At 42.7% G+C, this 9,263-nt stretch overlaps 1 pseudogene; it reads right to left on the bottom strand.

The window, feature by feature from the left end:
- Positions 1 to 7,650: 7,650 nt before the first annotated feature.
- The window catches only part of LOC136120218 (GTP:AMP phosphotransferase AK3, mitochondrial-like), a 90,296-nt pseudogene continuing 88,683 nt past the window's right edge, over positions 7,651 to 9,263 (bottom strand).

The raw sequence follows: 9,263 nt of genomic DNA, 5'->3' as shown, positions 1-9,263 counted from the left end.
AACAAAGGTAACCCAGTTGACCCGCCACACATACTTCCTCACCTACAACTATTGGAAAGGGCCATCCTACCCACCATGGGACTGGACCAGGAATAGCCCCTAACCAAGCCAGGAACCAACTGAATTACTCTTTCTGAAATCGGAGACATAGCTAGAACTGCCAACATGCTTGAGGAACATAAGGAAACAGATACATGGAACGTAAGCTGGGGCACCAGGGCGACCACTTGCTGCACTGGGGACCCTGAACCTGAGTGACAAGCACTTTTCTGTTTTAGACCCACTGATTCATGTGTGTGGACCCCCATAGGCTTTGGAGCCTGTGACCCCTGTGCTAAGTAAGGGAGCTCAGCTCTGGCTGTGGAGGGTTTCTCAGGAATCCCAGTTCCTGTCCCTTCTGAGGTCTAATTTAGTAGTTATCCTGAATTCCCAAGACTTTTTCATACATAGAGTGAGCACTCTCTCTTCTCTCTGCTACCCTCACACAATACACAACTTAGGCAAAGTTGAGTGGGTTTCAGACCCAGCTGCCAAACGAGCTTTCAGTAAAACAACTTCTGAGCATTAATCTAGCGGAGGCAAGATGCCATGGGGAAGGGAACTGGAGTGTATGGCACTTCATTTCCATGCCTTCACCTGGAGCCATTGGCCCCTCTAAAAAGGTCCTCCACACACCTCCTTGGCGGCCTCTGAACCCCTGTTAATGTGGATTCTTTCAGGCTTCACCCCACCCCAGCACCTGGGCATAGCTAACTATGTCATGGAGACATCAAGCTATAAATGACTTTTTTTTTTTGCCCCTACCTTCTCGCTCAAGTTGTCAACTTGTATGTTCAGGAGATAGTTTTAGATGTTTGCTTGTTTTTTGCGGAATTTTGGTGACCTCACTCACTGCGTCTGTGTATAGATGCCAGGAGAGGAAAGGGTGCTCACTGTCGGCACTCAGAGACCTGTGTGTTTTGGGGCTGTTGCCCAAGGAAATGGGTGTGCAACATGCTTTAAAGCCATCGTGCAGTACTGTGCTCTCTTCCGTGAGTCAGTCATGTGCTGTCTAAAATAGGTGTTGAGTGTGGGCAGGGCAGTTCAAAGACAACAGGACTCGTCGAGTTTATTCCCAGGGAGAGTGTGACCCCTCATGCAAAGGCTTGGTGGGGCTCCTTTTTGGCTATCGTAAGGGTCGGATTGAGCATACAAACCCACTGAGCTGACTGGTTCAGCTTGGCCCTGGTGATCCCCACATACAGCTGTGTGCTGTGTCTTTAGGGAGGTGAGAGCAAGTGGATTTTACCAAATGTCTGGACGTGAGGCAGGCGCATACTTGTGGCTGGGCTTTCCTAATAAACTCTACAGTGTGTGGTTCCCTAAGAATGCGCAAGCTCACTAATGGAGCTGAAGACTGAGGCACGCTAGGGATTTTCACACTTTTAGAACATGTGTTTGGAGATGAGGAACCCTCCCCTGCTCCACACACTTGTATGAACATGTTCTCATGTTGGTCATGTGAACGTTTAACCAATAGCTCAGGCTGATACAGGACAGTTGGCTTAGTTCTAAGGCTACCCATGGCCCTTCCTGCTCAGCCGGCTATTCCATGTTAGATCATTGAAAGGGTCATCACGTGACTATGAGCAATCCCATGTGAGACCTGAGGAAAGGAGCCTTCTGATTTGAAAAGGCCACGTGGTGATGAGCAAACTCCAGGCAATCTGCAGTTGTAATGCATCAGGGCACGGAATGGACACCTTTTCTGCAGTGCAAGGAGGAGGGGAAGTAGTTGTTTAGAAATATTGCAAATACTGGTGCAAGAAAAGCTAGTAATTTCCAAGGATTACATGTGGCAGGTGCCTGTTGTGTCAGAGAAAACCTTTAGAGATCACTCTGTAGGGGGCGAGGAGGAAGGTTTGCTGGACTAACAAAAATACTTGCTTTCCACCCCGCCTTGCCCTAGGCAGATACGTGGCAGAAGGTTATCCTTCAACTTCCCTTTCTGTACCATTTTCTTGACCTCGCTCTTAGCTTTCGCATCCCATATCACCACCATCCATGCTGTAGGCAACCGTCACTCTCTCAGCCCTCTTATATCCCTCATTTTTATCCTAGAATAAGTATTAGTCACTGTGTTAAGTCTTCCGAGATGATTCTAAGCCTTACAGTTAACTGTGAAATATTAGAAGAATGTGTCCCCCTTTTAGTGACCATCATCAGAAGTGGAAGGCCCTGTGGACAATAGGAGGGCTTTTGTACTTTCTTGACACTGCAAATCATGACTTAAGGCAAACTCTGCTTAAGGCAAAGACAATAGCATATCCAACAAGAGACCAGGAGCAGAAAGTCATCCAAACAGAAGGACAGTGTCCCTGAAAGGGACTCACATTTTTCTTATGTGTTGCCGCTTTTTTTGTTATTTTTGTTTGTGTTAATTTGTTTTTTAAATTATATTTTGTTTTAGTTTGTTTTTTGAGAACTTGACATTTTCCCTCCCCTGGTGCCCACAACTGTGGGAGCAGCAAGCATTGGCTGGCCCATGGCATCTCTTTGGGACTCAGGAGTCACTACAGCTTCCGGGTAAGATTTCAGGTCCTGAGGGTCCCTCCCTACTGCATTTTGGGAAGACGTTTTAAGCAACAAGAGAGCTACTAGCAAACTACAATATAGTTGAAAACTTTGCTGTCAGATGGTAGTTATATACAGCCTGAGTCTCACCTTGTCGTCACTCGTAAAGGCTACCTCTGAGCCCAGGCTCCCAGTACATACAGATATGTCATCTGATTGCCTTATTGCTTAAATTTGTTAACTTTTGAGAGCAATATCATGGAGACTAAGTAAAGGAAGATTTTAGGATTGTTAAACTTGCTAAAGCTTTTCACCAGTTCTCAGATGATTTCTGAAATGATCACATTTGGAGACATATTGCATGCAACGTTTCCACCTGTTAGACCCCCATGAAATGGCCATTCCAAATGGTAATAATGCCAGGAAGTGAGTCGTATTCTTGCTAGGTGAAAGCCCCATTAAGACTTCATTTGCTTCAAAGTAATTTACTTGGACCTCTTTCCTTACCTGAGTTAATGGTTCTTATCAATGTCCCAGTGCTCAAGGGATATAGTAGGCATTGTTTTACTTTTTTTATAAGGAGAAAAAAAATATTGAGAAGGCAGAACTACAGCTCGTTCCCTCTGAGTGGGGGGTCTGTTCTTTTTTTTTCCTATCACAGTTCTGTCAATTCTCTTGCCAATATTTTCTAATTTCTTTCTTAGTTCTAAAGATTTTCTTCTCATTTATTCCACCCTCCAATTCGATGTCCCGCCTAGTAACAATTTCCCATTCGCCCCCCAGTGTCTTTCCAGTCAACATCTAACTTTGCTTCCTCCTCGTTTCTTTCACCTCATGACTTCTTCTCATACCCATAATCATAATTGGGTGGGTTTTTGCCATCCATGCAACAGTGGCTCAGTGGGATATCTGATAAATTCCCAAAGCCTTATAGTTTGACAGTAGCCAAATTCTGTATCCACGTGGCCTGACATCCTCTTTACTAAACACACATTCTCATTGCCTGTAAGTAATCCTACCCCCTTTGGAGTCCTCCACCACCACCACCAATTTTGAATATTTTTTTTCCAATCTCCTGACATTATGAAGATTTTCTCAGCTTGCTGAAAGGAGAGCAGTGCTACTGTGTTATAATATTCAAAGTTCTCTTACACACATCCCCCATCTTTTCTTCTCCCTAATACCTACTCCCCACCTGCGCTCTATTCGAACTCATTTCATTCTGCATACCTGGTGTTTTCCTATTCCTTGCTGGAGAAGGCATCACTGTAAAGCTGTCTAGATGGTCAACCATCAAAAATGTGCAAGGATCTCACAAGACCATGATCATAGGCCTAATTGGAGAATAACGACATCCCACAATTGCACATAAACATGTTCCCATTTCAGTTTATGTCGATTATTAATAGAAAATTTAGCTGTTTTTTAGAGAAATGCATTGTTTTGGGTTACTTCATCTTCAGAATCCATTTAATTGGCTTTTTCCCAGATTTTTAGTTAGAACTAAACAAAAGCTATTGTAGACTAGAAGACATCAAACAAATATATCATGATTTCATTGCAAGTGGGTTTCACAACCTGCATACTTGAAAAATGAGCATCTTCAGCTGAGTTTAAATACAATAGAGATATCAGAACTCGACCCACTGGCCACACAGGAAAAGATATTTACGTAAGCAAGCTTTCAAAAATCAGTAACTAGAGTGACATTTGATGTGGCGCTTGATAAACAACAGCTAAAATGAAAAGTGTTAGTTATCCATGGTGATGACTAATGATAAAATATCCATTGCTTCAATATTTCCATGTGTGGGAGAAAAAAGTACGACAAGGAGGGCAGAGCCTTTCGTGATGAATGTTCCAGCCGGTGAGACTGCCAGGTGGTTCTGAGTCTCTGTAGAAAACTGTTTAGAAGGCTTGCCCTCTCAGAGGAAGTCAGCTCTGCTGCTTGAAGGTAGTGGTTCACAAAAGCCAGGGAGCTTTGAAAATACAGCAGACATAGCAATAACCATGGCCTCTACCCATGATAACCAAATAAAAATATCCAGGGTGTCAATGTTCTGTCTTAAAGCTCCCAGCTGATTCGAACGTGCAGCCAGAGTTGAAAGCCATAGCTCTAGGCCTGATGACTTATGAATTTTGAGGGTGGACAAGGAAATGTTGTTCCATTTCAGGGTGGTGGACGAAGTATATCATCCGGCATCTTCATCCCTGCAGCAAGGGCCTTAGTAAGAAGTGAAACTTTCAGTGAACCAGAAACCAGGATAAATCCTAAAGTATGGGATATACACTGGATTGATGCAAAAACGCAGAGCCCAATCTAAACTGTGTACAGAAGACGAGTGCCAAAAAGGTGAAGGAGCACCAAGACTCCATCCCCAAATGTGGCAGACACCCGAAGCAGGAGGGTAACAAGGACAATCAACACTTCGGTCCTTGGGGCACTGCTGCAGGAGGGGCCATCAGTTCATCCTCTACTGATGCCTTTCCATCTGCTCTTGAGCCAAACAGCAGTGACAAAGTGTCAGCCTCCAGGTCGGAGTCATGGCCAGGGAGCCCAAATTAGATGGATATGGCTCTGTGTCATGAGGAGGGGAATTGGGCACCAGACCTGAACACCCCAGAGAAATCTCACCCAGTGGCTTTTCCTTCTTCACTGTCCCTTAGAAAAGGCCAGAGGACAATTTAGAACAGCAATCTCCCCAAGAAGATGACTACTCATTGACAGACAATGCAATTTAATGGAGAATCTCAACCATATAGATCACAGAGACAAGATCACCACACATACGAAGAAGACCAACGCTACAAAAGATTACAAACTCAACAAGATGGATGAACTAACAACACCCAAGCAAGATAAGTGATAGAGCAAGCAAAGCAGGAATGAAGAATAAGCATACGTCGATTTTTCTGATAGATGTGTGAAGATAGAGCAGTCGCAAGTAAATCAACTGGAGGTCATGGAGAGTAAAATTTGGTCCTTATAATAAAAAACTGAATAAGCAGATGAAACTGATATTTTTCCTGAAATTTAATTTTATTAAAGACTAATGATGTCTTATGACCTAGTGACTAGTGATAGTTCGTAAGTTTACTTTTTGGAAAGCGTATAACAATATTCAAATAAGACATTATAGAAAGTATTTTAAAGAATGAAATGTTTTCTGTAATTCTTTTTAAAAGGCTTGGTCCATTTTGAAAAATTGACAATGAATGAAAAATAAAATCAAAAGAAAGAAAAATAAGTTTTCCCCTCAAATACATAAGAAACACTTGCTGGTATTTGTATTTGAAGTGCCTGGAGTAAGATGGGCTGAATTTTTCAAAGGCAGTTAGTAATAGCTTGTACAAGGACTTGTTTCATTTGATTTAGCACCAACTAAAATAAAAATAAATATACCATTTAAGATATAGTCTGGTTTCTCCTCCATTTCTCATATTGCCCCACTACTCCAGGGCACAGTACATAAGCACTCATTCTCAGATTACACACACTGGCAAGATTTTTTCCCCTTAAGATAGGATGTCAGCGAACGCCAGCAGGTATCAACTTCTTTGATCAGGAATAAAGAACTCTACCTTCAGCAAATTCAATTACTTTCCTGGTCCTGTCATATAAAGCCTTTCTATTGCCACATCTGTTTTCTAATTATGATGGTTATTTCTGTCAAGGAAATTTCCCACCAGGCATGCTTAATCTATTTCTATTTCCTAATGAAACAGTATCTTATTTTATGCAGTATCACAAGTTTTCTTCTATTCATTCTTCTTTTTAAAATACTTTGTTACTCACCAAGGCATAGAGATCAAAAAGAGAACTGTCAAGTAGATCATAAAACACTTTTTTTTTTGGCTGCATGGGATGTGGGATGTGGGATCTTAGTTCCCCAACCAGGGATTGAACCAATGCCCCCAGTAGGGGAAGCGCACAGTGTTAACAACTGTGCCTCCAGGGAAGTCCCTTAAAACACGTTTCTTAACTTGAGTAACATCTGAAAACATAAGACGTCAATTACATTTTCCATTAAAGAAAATGCATTCAGTTTTGGTGCTTGTACAAGAACTTACAATGTCAGTTTCTAACATGTTATATCCTTCAGTGAACACGTATTTTCAAAAGAAAATAAATCATATTGAAGTAACACTTTCCTAAATTTTTTTTATAGCAAATTGAAAATTCTGAGTAAACTGAAGGTATGTTTAACAACAAAAGTAATATAGCTCATACGGCCTCCTTATAGGTTTCTTAAAGACAGCAGTAAACTCGCATTCTGCAGTGGATTGGTAAATCCAGTTATTTTTATCTGGAATTTTATAGTGGTAGCATCTCACAAAACCACATCCCCTGTGCTAGAAATGTCTTTTTTGGTATCTGGCTACACAAAAGCTTCTGATGAAATACTTTCTGCAAATTAGTATAATGTTAATTTTTTACTTTTCCAGAAAAATATGAAACCTTACCAATCACTTATTCTTACTGAACACAAGTTAGATTACTACCAGTTGCTCTTGTACTTTTGGTCTATAAGAATTTTTTAAAGTTTAGACATTTTTAATGTTTCTGAATTGCACACTCCAGAAGACAGCTGGATAAAACACACTAGACAATTTAAAAAAAAAACCTTTTTTTTAATTAATTATTTTTGGCTGTGTTGGGTCTTTGTTGCTGCGTGCAGTCTTTCTCTAGTTGCGGAGGCGGGGGCTACTCTTTGTTGAGGTGTGCAGGCTTCTTCTTGCAGTGACTTCTCCTGTTGCGGAGCACAGGCTCTAGGCCCGTGGGCTTCAGTCGTTGTGGCACTTGGGCTCAGTAGTTGTGGCGCATGGGCTTAGTTACTCCGTGGCATGTGGGATCTTCCTGGACCAGGGCTCGAACCCGTGTCCCCTGCATTGGCAGGCAGATTCTTAACCACTGCGCCACCAGGAAAGTCCCCAAAAGGCAAATCTTACTATCAGACTCATTTGGCATATCCTTAGTATCCCGAATAAAATCCACAGAAGTGAAACTAATATAATTTTCAAAGAATTCATTCATAGTGGGGTCTTAGAACAAGGAACTTCATGTGAAGAAAGGAAGAGTTCTGCTCATCTTGCTAATCACAAGGATTTTTCCTTGTGGGGTAATTGAGGTTTTTGGTGTCTCTGTGGGACTTTTGTTTGCAGGAAAGCATGCATACAGGCCCAGATCTGATTGGTTTCTGTTCCAGAAAATGTTTCCAACACTCCCTTTTTCTCGTAATATTCCAGGACCAGTTTTGTTTGGTCTTAGTAAACCTTCATTCTCTTGATAAGTGTTTCTGGTTTATCATCCACACGCTGAATGAGAGGCTCTCCAGTCACATCATCCACGTCGACTGCTTTGGGAGGGTTAAATTCGAGGTTGTAGCCGCAGCCACTGGCTGGATGAATCCAGCGAGCTGTGAGGCGTTGCCGGATGACCTCAAAGGGCACGTTCAGGTTCATCACCAGGTGTACCTGATAAACTCTATCCAGGGCTTCAGCCTGTGTGAGTGTCCTGGGGAAACCACACAACAGCCAGTTATACTGGGTGAAGTTTTTCAGCTCCTGGAGGATAAGCCGAGTCATGAGGTCTTCTGGGATGAGCTTCCCCTGGGCCATGAAAATGTTGGCCAGCATTCTGTGTCCCTCAGCATGTTGTCTCAGAGCACGTCCCCGCCGGAGAACTTCTTCAGCTGGAAGTGTTTGATGATGCGCAGCGCCAGGGTGCTCTTGCCGGAGCCCGGGGTGCCCACGATCACGGAGCTTAAAACTGCCTTGACCCTCCCATGGCTGCTGAGTGAGGCCAGGGCCGAGCCAATGGTTGGGCTCCTGGTTGGACGCCAGCTGCGCCTGCGCGCTCGCTCCCAGTCTGGGCGGCCTGACGTCGGGGGTGGAGCCACGAAGAAGCGCAGAGGGCGAGAGGGCGTAACCCACGTGGAAACGGACAGATGCTACGGAAGAAGAGCGTATGCGTGAGTGGTAAGATTGAGTCAAGGAATTCTCCCGCAATGCAGTGTGAAGGGCGGAAGAGGTGGGAGGTATGAAAGGAAAATGAAGAAACAAAGTGTAGATTCAAAAGTTCCACCTTTCACAGGTGGAAAAGGAGAGGAGGGAGGGATACAGTACTTAAAGAGATTATTAAAGACAAGAATTTCTGGAATTAAAGAATGATACAAGTCACGGAACTAGACAGCGGGACAGTTCAGAACATCTAGAAGCAAATGTTGGCAAAGGTGTAAGTAGGTCTCACACTCCTGCTGGTGGGGTGCCCCCACAGCTGGTTTGGAAGGCAACTTGGCAGTGGCCATTTTTAAAAAAAATTTCTTCTCAGTATCTTCCTTGGAAAAACACTCTCAAGTGACAAGAAGGGTATAGGATGTTCATTTCAGCCTTATTTATAACAGCAAAAAATTATTAACAATGTATCTGTTCATTAATTCGAGAATAGCTAAGTGAACCTTAGCCATACTATGGAATATTAATGCAGCAGCTAAAAAGACAGATCTTTATGTGTTAACATGAAAAGATTTCTAAGACATTGTAAATGCAAAAAGTTGCAGAATGATACAATTTAGGTTAAAGAAAGATGTAATTTATGTTTAAATATAACTATTAAGTGAACTGGGAAGCTGGGTTTCAAGCAGTGGAAAGACATGACTTGATTTTTGTTTTTAGATGATTGCTCCATCTTCAAGAAGGAGAGCAGTTAG

This window comes from Phocoena phocoena, chromosome 3, assembly GCF_963924675.1.
Source record: "Phocoena phocoena chromosome 3, mPhoPho1.1, whole genome shotgun sequence".
In the NCBI taxonomy this organism is placed as follows: domain Eukaryota; kingdom Metazoa; phylum Chordata; class Mammalia; order Artiodactyla; family Phocoenidae; genus Phocoena; species Phocoena phocoena.
This window is presented reverse-complemented; position numbering and strand designations above follow the sequence as displayed.